Source organism: Talpa occidentalis, unplaced genomic scaffold, assembly GCF_014898055.3.
Source record: "Talpa occidentalis isolate TD23 unplaced genomic scaffold, MPIMG_talOcc4v2.1 talOcc4.634, whole genome shotgun sequence".
Lineage (NCBI taxonomy): Eukaryota > Metazoa > Chordata > Mammalia > Eulipotyphla > Talpidae > Talpa > Talpa occidentalis.
The window spans coordinates 16193-29385 of NW_023605011.1; the positions used below are offsets into that span (position 1 = coordinate 16193).

The 13193-nt window shown below is 40.0% G+C and overlaps 1 pseudogene; it reads left to right on the plus strand.

Annotated features, from left to right (window-relative positions):
• The first annotated feature begins 216 nt into the window (after positions 1–216).
• LOC119230310 (maestro heat-like repeat-containing protein family member 2B) lies at positions 217–13189 on the plus strand (annotated as a pseudogene).
• Positions 13190–13193: the final 4 nt, after the last annotated feature.

The window sequence follows — 13193 nt, forward strand, 5'->3', positions numbered from 1 at the left end:
ATAAATAAATCTTAAAAAAAAAAAAAAGAGAGAGAGAGAGAGAAAACAAAAAGTGAACGGAGCCAAAGAAAAAGATGAAACATGGAGTGAGGGAGAGATGCAGAGCACATCCGTGATGGTGGGGGGCAGGGAGCAAGGGGAGTGGGAATGGCGGAGAGAAGGCTTTGCTTTGCTGCTGTCAGTTGGACATTCCATTCAACTGCCCTTGGTGGGGGTTCCAGTCCACTGAGCATGCCCAGTTTGTGTGACTGCTTCCACCTAGTAGAACAATCAGCAAGATCACCATAAAGGCTTTACCAACACCAGGCCAGTAAAGTGACTACTCAAAACCTATCCAATTTTGTGATCAATGGGCCCACGTTTAGGGACAGCAATTCCTTTGGTCTACAAAAATGGTTTGAGTCCAAGTCTCTAATTTCTTCCTTCTCAGATACTCTGGCCTCACCAAAAGGACAATATTTGGTGAGATGCAGCCATTTTGTTGGTCAGCAGGCGCTAAGAAGCAAGAAAATGTCATAGTGGTAGAACACAGCATCTTCCTCCTCAACAGCAGCCCATCGCTAGAAGCTCCCAGATCACTGTGCCAATCAAGTGGAGTAGGGATTTTAATTTAGAGAATCTTATGTGAACCTTATATAAGAAATTTGCCAACCCACTTCTTCAACTTACTAGCTTTACTGTTTCTAAGACCTAGGTGCTAGCTCTTAGAGAGCCTGAAACAGCCAAACATGACTCAGAACACAGAGGAATCTGTAGGTAAGCATCTGGGGATGGGGAGAAACTGGGCATTTTGTACCTACATGGCCATATGCAATGAAGGGTGAGGCATGATGTGTGTCACTGAAGGGGGACTGTACCCCCTAAAGGTTTTATTAAAAGGTATGTTAAATTAAGTTCATTTCACATTTCTCTCCCTTTATTCCAAAATAGAAAAACCAACAATGTAAATAACCATTGATGGGCCAGGAATCTGAGAGATGGTTGTCTTACCTTCTTTAAAAATACATAGTGTACCTGAGTAGAAAGTGACTACTACCCAAAGACGGTTTTTTGCTTAATTTAAAATATTGGAAGAGACATTTGGAAATACTTTCCCATGGTTTCCAAGTAGGTTTGCCTTTCTGCTTTGCCAAAAAAAGGGGGAGCATGTTGTTTATTTGGAAGGCTGTGGAAACTCACCACCTCCAAATGTATCTCACCTCCCAACTCTCCATCTGGCATGAAATTGCTTGATTCCATTGACTCCATTTTTTTGTTGTTGTTGTTTTTTGGAGAGTTTTATTCAAACACAAGTGTTCCTAGAAATCACAAGATAAAATATTTAGGTCATAATCATAAAAGAGCCAGACTCCATGAGCATGGGATCTGAGGAAGCACCTGGCAGGGCCAGCAGGAAGATGGGAAGAGAGAGGGAAAAGGAAGATGGAAGGTAGAAGAGAAGCTACTGCTTCCACTCTTGCCTTCTAACACTTGAGCCAAATGTGATGGATTTCAGGTCATGTAGTCTGAAAGCTAAAACTTGCTAGAGGGGATTTACAGGGTGATGCCCAATTGTCTAGACGGATAAGTAGGAATCGATCACTTTTTAAAAAAGATTTATTTATTGGGCCTCCCCGGTGGCGCAGCGGTTGAGCGCTGGGTTGCGAAGCTGCCCGTGGCCTCTGCGGCGCCGGTTCGATCCCCGGCTGCTCCCCGGCCACCAGAAGAGGGTCCCGCATGGCGCGCAGACCTCTCCTGCCGCCCGCTGCTCCCCTCAGCAGTGTACTTCGGTCCTTCTGCCTGCTCTGCTCCCTGCTCTGGCTCTGGTGAATTCTCTCACCCTCCCGCGCTTCTGACTGTACCCAGTGCTTGTATAAATAAATAAATAAATAAATAAATAAATAAATAAATAAATAAATAAATAAAAATATTTATTTATTTATTCAAGAACTGGGGTTCACTATACCAGAGGTGCTGGTGGTGAGAGGATTCACCAGAGACAGAGGGGAGGAGAACACTGCTGCGGGGAGCAGCGGGTGAGACAGGAGAGGTCTGCTGCGCCATGTGGCTATGTCCCTGGCCGGCCAGGGATCGAACTCGCGCTACAGAGACTGCAGACAGCTTCACAGTGCTGTGCTGAACCCCTTGCACCACCAGGGAGGCCCAAGAATCTATCACTTTTAATCTCCCCCACCCATACACATGTTAATTCAGGTTTTGAAAAATAATTGAACACGTGTTATTTTCAATGTCAAGTATATGAAATATGAATAAGACACAGTTCCTGCCCTCAGAGGGCTAGCAGTCCAGGAGAGGTGGAAAGTGAGAGAGGGAAAGGAGAAAGCAGGACAAAGAGGAGAGGAGAGTACGACAGAGAGAGAAGGTGATTAAAACCTTTCTGTGACTATTGCATAATAAGTTAAAGAAGGACATTTTAGCACACATTTAATTCTTCCTTTTCTTTACAATTCTCGTTTTAGAGACTTTTGGAGATATTAACCTCACACTCAGCATGCTGAACAAGGAAGATAATATTAGCAAGGTAGGAAAAAACAGAGAAAAATCTCATTCCCATTCACTTTTTCTTGTCCAGTTGTTGCAATATTTCATAGATGCCCTTCTTTCCTTGACTTCTGTGTTTCTCTTTGGCTTCCCACAGGGCATTCACTTTCTCAGAAAATACAATTCTAATGGAAGTCATTAAGTCATTATAATGTTTAAACAATAATATTTAGCATTGAGAAATCAGAGTATCCAGTTCTAGAAGCTAGCAAAAAAAAAACAAACCCAAATACCCCTCACCGTAAACTTACCAAGACAGATGCAGAAAGCTGGGGTGTGGGCAAGGGGCTTGGGGGAGAGGACTTCAGACTTAACCATGTGTGCAATTTGAGGGGTCTGTGCAAATACCAAAAGGTCTCCCCTACATATATCCGTCTGCAGTTTCACAACTAGAGACTTTTTTCCTCTAGGATTTGAAGGCTTTTCTGGCTTTATTAACCTTTCATAAAGTAATAACAGCTACCCCTCACTGAACACTTATCTATTATAGAGTTAGATGCTCTCCAAACAACAGCACATCATATTATGTTCACACCTCACACCTTGATGAGGTAGGTATCACTGTTTCCATTTGACAACTGAAAAGTGGGGCATAGAGAAGTTACATGACTTGCCTAAGAACAGCAGGACTGTACGAACTCTTCTGTCTGACTCCAGAATGATGCCCCTGATCATTCAGTGTGGCTTCCCCACGAAGGACGGCATCCATATTTTTATCTCTTAATCCAGTGGTTTTCCACCTTCACTGCCTGTTAGAATTCCTTATGCAAAAGGTCCTTTCACACCTTAAACACAGGTAACGTGCCTGAGGCTGTTGGAGAATTCAGAACTTCTCTCATCTTCCAAAGCTACATAACTGTCTGAGAGATTCAGGAGAGCCTCACACCTCGCATCTACTGAGTGTCCCTATCCTCTAGGTTACAGCTCTATCCAAAAGGATTCACAAGTTTCTCTTCACAAAGACATGGATGAAGCAAGGGTCTGAAAATTCCCCCTAAGATCCAGTTTCATAGCTTAGCAGCCTCTTTGTGTTCCTCACGGTGTGTTCTTAATACCCTGTGACTCCCTGCTGGGAAGAGAAACAGTTAGGGCCTTTCCATTCTCCTGAGCATCCTGCAGTCATCCTACAATGGTGATTTTCAAGAGACTTCAATGTATCAGGTAGCCCACTCCTGCCTTCAATTAGATTTTGCCACAGAGATGTAGACAAATTCATTTTTAGAAAGAACTTTGCTTTACATATAAGCCTTTTGAACTGAAGATGCATTGTGTAGGAGAGACATAGTGCTTCTTAATGGTTTGTCCATTGGGATTTCATCTGCTCCTTCAAGTTTCTGTATCTATCCTTATATGTTCACAGGAAGACATTTACAGTCACCTCATTTCCATTATTCAGAATACTGATATCTTGGATGATGCAATTGTCCAACGGTTTATTTATTATGCTTCTAAGGACATGAGAGATGACAATGTAAGTAAGTTTGATTCTTGATGATGAATCAGTAAGGAACCAGCAAGAGATCTTTAAGAGCTCCCACTTCCCCTGCGTAGATAGAAAGCTATAAGCATTTTCTATATCACTGCCAGGACGACAGATCACTTTCATTTGTTCTGTATGATAATTCAAATACCACTGTAGCACCCATTTTTTTATGCCTTCGCAGATCAAGAAACTGAGCAAAGTTAAGAATTACTTTAGTGCTAATATTATTCAGTTCGCTTTTACATAAGGTGATACTTGGAGGGATTTTTTTTTTTTCAAATTACCACAGCTGTCTGTTGACAGAAAACTGGAACCCAGCAGTTTTGACTCCCTTATGTACCTACTTTTCTATGTATGATATCCATTGTATCTGAAAAGTTATTTAAAGGAATAGTTTTGAGTCCCAGGATACTGCTATTTTCTTCCCGAAAGCTTATATGTTCCTGCCAAGAGCACTGACAATCTAAGATTAAGTACATGGTTTGAGATTTTGGGAGCTATTTCTGTGACTCAAACTTAGACTGTAGTCCATAGAGTACTTTTTCAACCTTACATCATAATGCAGCCCCTTGGTATCTTCGCTCCACAGATGAGATGAGGAATACCGGGGTTTCACCATTGTTTGGGTCTGAATTTTGGCTCTTGTCCCTAAATGCTGCAAAACAGCCTCAAATATAAGGCTCAGCTCTCTGAATTCCCAGTCTTTTGCACTCCCCAACTTAGCACTTCATTCCACCCTTATATTGTGCACTCTTTGATGTTTCTATGAGTATGTTTTTTTGTATCTTGTCTAGAGCTTTGACTTTTCCTCAGCAAGAGAGTTGGTCAAATTTATCAGTTCACTTTTCCCAAAAGTAGAAATTCCCCTAAATATCTCCACTATGAAAGATAATTAGATTGGGACAATACTAAAACCCAATACTCTAGACTCAGCCCCAGTTTTCTGTCACTCTCCCCTTCAGTCTTTCAACCATAGTAACTCGTATCACTTAAACATAAAACATCAATCCTGTGTTTCCTGGTCCTATAATCAAGTAGCAAGAAAACATGTATTAACTCCAAGTTTGCAACTAGGTGTTAGAGTGCATTAAAATCACCTCTGCTCTCCCAGCTACTGAGACCTACCCTAAACTCTTCCACCTGGTTTGTAATAGCCCATTCGCCCTCTGTCCCAAGCTAGGGGAACTTACAAATCTTATGCAAACCATCTCCTCTCTACAGACGCACTCTGCTCTTCCTCTAGTTGTCATTATTTTCCTTTTCTTCCTCAGATGGTCCGAGAAATAAGAATGCTAGCTGGTGAGGTTTTGGTATCTCTTGCTGCACATGATTTCAACTCTGTGATGTATGAAGTACAAAGTAACTTCAGAATCCTAGAGCTACCAAATGAATTCGTTGTGCTATCTCTGGCTGAACTGGCTACCAGCTATGGTATAGAGGGAATTCTCTCAACATTTTTCCTGGGAAACAATTGTCTAACAAATGGGAGCGAATGGCAGAAAGGAGACCATCTCTACCTTCTGCCATAATATAATATACTGGGAAAGAAACATGGGAAGTTGTTCATGAGCATAGATGGGCCTGCTGACCTGCCATTAGTCCATGCTGCTCAGAGTTGCCTGAACTCTCCCAATTTCACAGTCCCTTTCCCTGGCTTTGTGTTTCCAGAAGCACATTTTCCACAAGTCATATTCTGCAAACCCCTCAACAGATACATGAAGGAAAGTTTTCTTACAATTTGTTTCTACACCACCTTATTTAACATATTTTTGGGTGTACCTATTAACATGCTAGGCTCTGGGGACACAGACATGTTCTTCTGGGAGCGACAGGCATTAATGAAATAATTATCCAAAAACAGCATTGTGTCTAGGTGACAGGCATAGATGGTTGTGTAGCTAATACCTTGCTTTAAGCCATCCATGCTTCAGTTCTCTTACTACATCCTGGCCATACGATGGGGAAGGGGTAGCGGAGAGTATCTTCCTACTATGCCTCATTTCCCTCCCCCCACAGCCTTGAAATGCATGTTGTTGACTTGAAGAGGAGCCCCTGGAGTCCGGGTGTGAGAAGATAACCCCTCTGTCCTCTCGTGCCCTCACTGCAGTGTCCCAGAGCATCCCCTTCATGATGATGACGCTGCTCACCATGCAGACCATGCTCAGGCTGGCCGAGGAGGAAAGGATGAAGGGAGCCTTCTGTCTCGGTGGGTATCCCTGTGATTTCCTCTGTGGTAAGACCCAGACTGTGAATTTGGCAAATGTCTGATGTTTTTCTTTGATGCTAGTCTTGTCCTTTCTAATAATAATAGCTGCCATTTGTTGAATGCCTACCACATGGAACACCCTCTGAGGGAATTATCTCTCCCAGTCCTCACAGAAATTCTTCCAGGTAAGTGCTGTTAGCTGCTTGACAGATGGGAAACCGCATGTCATGGAAATTAGGTGCTGTTCCCAAGGTGGTGGTGACACAACCAGTTAGATGTAGAGATGGCCTTCACACCCTGCTCTGTGCTCTTTCCACTGTCTACTAACCACCTTCATTAATTGGATCATGCTTTCTCTACAATGATTGAGGGTTTAGCCACTCTTAGTAACTGTAATTCTGGCATCTCTTTATAATGCCATATGATTATAACAATAACAAGTTAACAATGTAATCTAAATACAAGCAGGCACAAAATTAAGGAAAATAGGTAAATAAACTATGGTCACAATCTCTTCTACCCCCAAACTAGAACATGTCTGCACCAATTGCGGGGAAGAGCATGCACTGAAAGTCCTAGGAAAAAGCATTTATAACACAGTGAAAGGCTTCTTGGATGAGTCTAAAAACTTGGACTTTTGTCTCTGACCTGCCACCGAGCCTGAAGGTCACTCTGCCCATTATTTCAATCTGAGTTTCACTTGTAAAAATGCCAAGTAATGCAATTTCCAAGATCCTGCCCACCCCTAAAATCCAAACACTGTCATCTCAAATATTTGTAATATTTACAAGTCCATGTTGTCAGGAATGTCTTCTTTACCTATCAGTTTCATTTTGCCCATTTCTTTCTGTCATCAATGAAGGTAATATTTGTATCTGATAAACACTGAGAATTAATTATGTGACTGGACACTGCCTTGGGCATTTTAAGGCCATTATTTAACTTAACCTTCACAGCCACCTAATTAGGCAGGTAGTATTTTCCCTCCATCCATTGTTGAGCAAATTGAGGCTGAAAACATTAAACAGCTCGTCTTTAGTCACACAACTAGTATGTAACAGAGCCAAAATTTGAACTATGGCAATCTGACTGAAGGATTTGAGCAACTAAGCTAAGTTAGCACAATTTTCAATACTTTTTGCTTTCTCTATTTACTGTCCCAGATAATGTTCCTGAAAATAAACATGGTATCGATTTTTATTAGACACCAATATTAATAACCAAGACAGTAAAAGGAAATAAAATCAGAAATCATAATGATGATGAATAAGGGAGTCCTCTGTCTTTGTTTATCAAGTTTTCTAAGTGTCCTTTGGTCCCATGGCAAGTTTTTATTGACTACCACTACAGAAAAGGTATAAAACTTAATCACCTTCCCTCAATCTGTTCATTGAATCACTTGGCAGATAAACATTGTGCTTACCACTTTCAATAACTCAAAAGGCAACACATTATTCCTTCCTCATGTTCTTTATAGACCACTGCAGGATACACACACACATGTACATATGCACACACATGCATACTCATATGCACAAAAGATTATGACAAGGTGAGCAGATGAGCATCAGAAAGAGTTTGGAGGGAAGGTGAATATGCCAGTAAGTGGCCAGCTCTACAACTAAGATATTTTGGATATTTTCCAGCAAATTCTTTGCATGTGATATAGCCTTAAGAGCATGAACTGTGAATTTTCTTTTTCATCTATTGACTCATGAGAGGTGAAGGAAAAAAATTTTTTTTTCACCTGGTCAATTCCTTTATTGATAATGCTAAATTACCCTGCATAATGAGGCATCTGTTCAGAATAAGAATACCATTCTGATAGTGTCTGAATGTTTGACCACCTCTCCATGTCTAGACAGAGGCAGTTAGGAAGCATTAACACACAGTAAGCCAAAACTTGCCTGAAATCTAATTCAGCAAATGTTATTTTCACATACTATAATTATTCCTTGTATTTGAAGAAAATATATCTGACATAATGGCCCACGTGATATTTTTTGTAAGCTCGAGAAGTTTTTTAATTGTATTGAGGTAAAACAGACTCACAGAGAAATGAACAAATCAGTAGTGTATAGGTCAATGAGTTGTATAAAAGTGAACTCATTAATTTGATCACCACTCAGGGCAAGAAGTGGGATATTACTAACACTCAAGAAGTCCCCCTTCATCTTTTCCCCCAGTCATCACACAAGGGAAACCACGATCCTGACTTCTCACACCATAAATAAATTTCATGAGATGCCTACATATTTTGTTTTGTGTAGCTGTAGTTCATTTTCACTTCTGTACACTATTTCATATCTATGCTACATTTTATTTTTCCATTGGATGTGTTGGCAGATATTTGGACCTTTTTCTGTTTGAGGCTATTACAAAAGGAACAAAAGCTATTATAAACATTCTTGTACAGGATGCATATCTAATGGTTGTGTACCTAGATGTGAAATTTCTGGATCATGGAAAATGTCTATTCAAATTTGGTCTATGGTGCCAAAGTGTTTGTATCAACTTGTACCCTAACTGACATTGTATAAAAATGTAAGCAGCATTTAGTCTTGTCAAAACTCAACATTAGCTATCTTAATTTTTAATCATTCTGTATGTAGTAGTCTCAATTTGATTTTAATTTACATCTCCCTGTAGCGACATAATACATGTTCATTTGCTTACAGGTATAATAAAGTAAAAATCAAAATCAACAAGCAACTATAAACCAGAGACACGCTACAGCGGGGGTAGGAGGGAGTAGGATCAAAACAAGGGGGGTGGGAATTGTATGGGGACTATAACCCAGATGAAAATGTATACATTGTGCAAAAATGAAAAATGATGTAAAAAATGTATAAAATAAAAAAACTACTCTGTATTTGCTAATCATCAGTCCTCTCTTCTCAATTCATTTCATGGTCGTCCTCATCTTGATATTTTTCTCAGTCTGTGGTTGTTTTTAAAATGCAGCCCTTGAGAAGTTCAGCAAGGCCATTTACAAGTATGTCAACCACTGGAGAGATTTTCCCTACCCCAAACTAGATGCCAACCGACTGTCTGACAAGATCTTCATGCTGTTCCGGTATATAATGGAGAAATGGGCCCCCACGGCCTCGCCCATGCAAGTGAGTAGGGGGTTCAGCCTGATTCAAGCTAACTCTCCTCCCTGCTGGTTGAATTTCCTCTTTTCTTTTTGACATGAAAGGTATGGGTTGAATTTTATCAAATCTTTTGTTTTACCTATTTCAAATCACTAGTCATTCTTTGAACTAATTTTTATTACCTCCTCATGATATGCCAGACATCATCCCAAGTGCCAGGGATACAGCAGGAATTAAACACAACAAAATCCCCATGGTACTGACATTCCAATCCATATTTGGAGAGAACAAAAAATAAAATAAATTGATAAAGTAAATGCATAGGGTGTTAGCTGTTTCATGTCTTACATGTCATAACCCATCTTTGGGTGAGTCAATGATTAGGCAAAACAACAGTATCTGTGAATATCACAGTGAAATAAAGGAACATCTAAAGAATGTGCTTGACTGCCTCCAAATATTGTAATGCCTTACAGAGAATAAATTATAGAGTACATTCACATATATATAATCCCATCCTTATCTTGCATAATTGCCATAATTTTAAGTAGGCTAAATTATATCCTAGTTCAACCTTTTTATTCCCATTTTATAAAAATTGAACATTTAGCTAGTTCTGTTTCTTTACTTTAACCTTTTAAAGCATTTATTTTACTACTGCTGAAGTAGTCAAATCATTAGCAGACATGCAACTTCTGAAATAGTCTGTTGAAGTCTTTTTTTCTAGTAGAGAAAACTTCAGTACAAATTTGACGAACACTTTCCTAGCTTCCCACAGGAAGAGCTGCACGGAGTTATCAGGGCACACACAGAGAGCAGCCCTTGACTCTGTGATGAGTGCTGAATAGACTGTGACCTTGGAACTGAGCTTGCAGTCCATGAAGTCATGTACTACAGGGAAGGCATTTCCCAGAGAGGGAATGAAACATATTAAGGCACAGGCTGGAGATGGAATAACATGCACACTTGAGTGAGCCTGTGGGGGGGAGGGAAGGGAGAGAAGAAAGGGGAAATCAAAGCAAGAAGAAATGAAACCCGAAAGGTGGTTTTAGCCACATAATGAATGCTCTTGAATGCTACACAGGAAACTGGACTGCTTTTTTAAGAAATGAGAAACCACAGTGGGCTGTGGTGGAGGATATGGGTGCCTTGGTGGTGGGTGCGAAGTGGTAACATACATCTGTAGGATGTAATCCTATACCTCTGAATCATGTACAGTGCTGTAAACCAGTGTTCCTTGATTTAAACAGTGATAATAAATTGAGTAAAGTAAGAGAAAGTAGGAATTATTATTCCTCTTCCTATGAAATGTTACTCATTAGGAGAAATAATACTTTAAAACAAAAGAAATAAGAAATCTTTGAAAGATTTTAAGCAGGGACTCGAGTGCCAAAAAAATATTCTAACATCAGTGTCAAGGATGAATAAAGTATAGGAGAAGATTAAAGCAAGACTCTCAGCTAAGAAGCTATAGAAATGTTTTAATTCATAAATGCTAAGGGGAATTTTTTAATGTCATATCAATAATGCCGATCAGAGGGTTCAGGTGCTAGAGAAGAGAATCTGCAAAGCTTGGCATGATTTGAATGTTTGTAATGAGGGAAATGGAGGCACCAGAGATGATTCCTACATTTCCCCCTTGAGTGATCTTGGGGCTATTAATGAGGAAAAGAAAAACAGGAAGAATACTACATTTGGGGCAGTGAAAAAAAATGGGTGTAAATTTGGACCCAGTTTTTACTTGCATGCCAATGAGATATCCAAGTGGAGATTTAAGTAGGCCTGGAGATACTTAAGATGGGAAGGAAAGCAAAAACTGAATACATGGATTGGATACCATCATTATATAAATGACAACTGAATAAGTGGTCTTGGATAGAGTTGTTCAGGAAGATTATGTAGAGTGGAAAAGTGCTAAAAATAGAGTTTGGGATCGGGGGCACTATCAATAATATAGAAGACAGCAAAGGTTGATGACCTCATGATGAAGAATGGGGACTGAGCTGCTAAAAGAGTAGGAGAGCCATGTAGGATGACAACTGAGGAAGGAGAAAATTTCAAGAAGCAAAGAGAGATCTACAGCATCCATTGTTACAGTGCTCAAGAAGAAGAATCTTGAAAAGTGTGCACTGAAGGGAAATGTGCTAGAACCATTCAGCTGAAAGTCTTGAGTGAAATAAAAGGTTGTTATTATTGGCCACTAAGTTTTGAGGTGGTGATTTGCTGTATAGCAAAATTTAGCTGAAAGAAAAGAAATTCATCATACACTTTTAGATAGAAAAAGCAAAATAAAGAACTACATATACTAAAAAATGGTGTTGACTTTTAATAAAGTCCAATGCATAGCAAAAGAGTAAGTCAAGTAAATAAAAAGAATAAGTCAAATAAATAAAAAGCATGTTAAGATTATGTCAAACTATGATAAGCTATGAGTACTGTGGTACTGTTTTTTCTTACATCATGTTTATATTTTATACCCTGGAAGCTGTTCATTTTTTATGTCATTGGAACCCAGATTATAGTGAATTGATGGGTGAATAGGAGGTGGGATATGGAGATAGCACATTTTTTAGGAAACTTTGCTCTGTGGACCACTCTTTCAAGAAGCTTTGCTCTGAAGGAAAGAAAAACAGACTTGAATGGGGATAAGAATAGGATCAAAGTTATATAGAATTTTTTAATACATTTTAAAAGTGACAGGAGAAGAGTGTATTAATATGAATATCAACATATAGAGGTAGATATCGATAAAAAATATAAAACCCATTACAAATATGACTCCTTCATGCATTGATGTTATTTATTTTTCTTTTGAATGGGAATGTTTTATATCATTCACTGAGCTTAACCTAAACTTTTTAGTTTCAAAAGAAACCTTTGTCAGTTAAAAGCCATGAGGAAAGTTTTGGGGTGTATCTAAAGCCCCTGGAATTCTGAGAAATGTACCCAAAAAACTTAATGAATTATTTAAAATGGTATTTCCTGTATCTGCAGACTTTGGCCATCATTAAGGCCACGGCCCCACAGTGAGCCTGCTGCTTCATCGGGAAGACCTGTGTGACTATGCCTGGACCAGGTACCCTGGCTCATGAATCAGTATAAAGAGAAAGAGATTGATTTCCACACCACTCAGGTAAGAGCCACACCCTAACGGGACTGACTAAACAGCCAACCTGCCACCATCCTGGAGGATCGTTAAGTCCTCAGAAGCCCCAAGAAACAAGTATCTGTTTGGGCAGCTGAACTTAAATACCTCTCAGGGAATATGAGCTAGAGAAGAGGTTGGCATAGCTGGATGACAGAAACTCCAGAAAGCAATTAAGAATTTCATTTCAGGGCCTCCCTGGTGGTGCAGGTGGTTGAGTGCTGCACTGTGAAGCTGTCTGCTGCCTCTGCAGCGCGGGTTCAATCCTGGCCGGCCAGGGAAAACCCACATGGCACAGCAGACCTCTCCTGTCTTGCCCACTGCTCCCCTCAGCAGTGTATTTCATCAGTCTGCCTGTTCTGTTCCCCCTCTGTCTCTGGTGAATCTTTCACCCTCCCCCGCATCTGGCCTGTGCCCCAGTTCATGTATATAAATCTGAAAAAAAAAAAAAAAAAAAAAGAATTTCATTTCAAGTTGCCAAGCACTGAATAAGATAAAGGGATCAGAAATCACTAAAGAAAACCCATAACTACAGGAAGATTATGGGTTTGTGCTCATAAGACATAATTATTTTGCCTTCCAGAGCCTGTGATGCTGCATCATGGGCACCCACAGCTAACCTTTGAGATCTTCCATTCTAGAGTCTAAAACAAATATTGATCGCAGCAGTCCTTTATGACGTTGACTTTCCAAAGGTCTTGAAAAAAAGCATCTTTACCCATT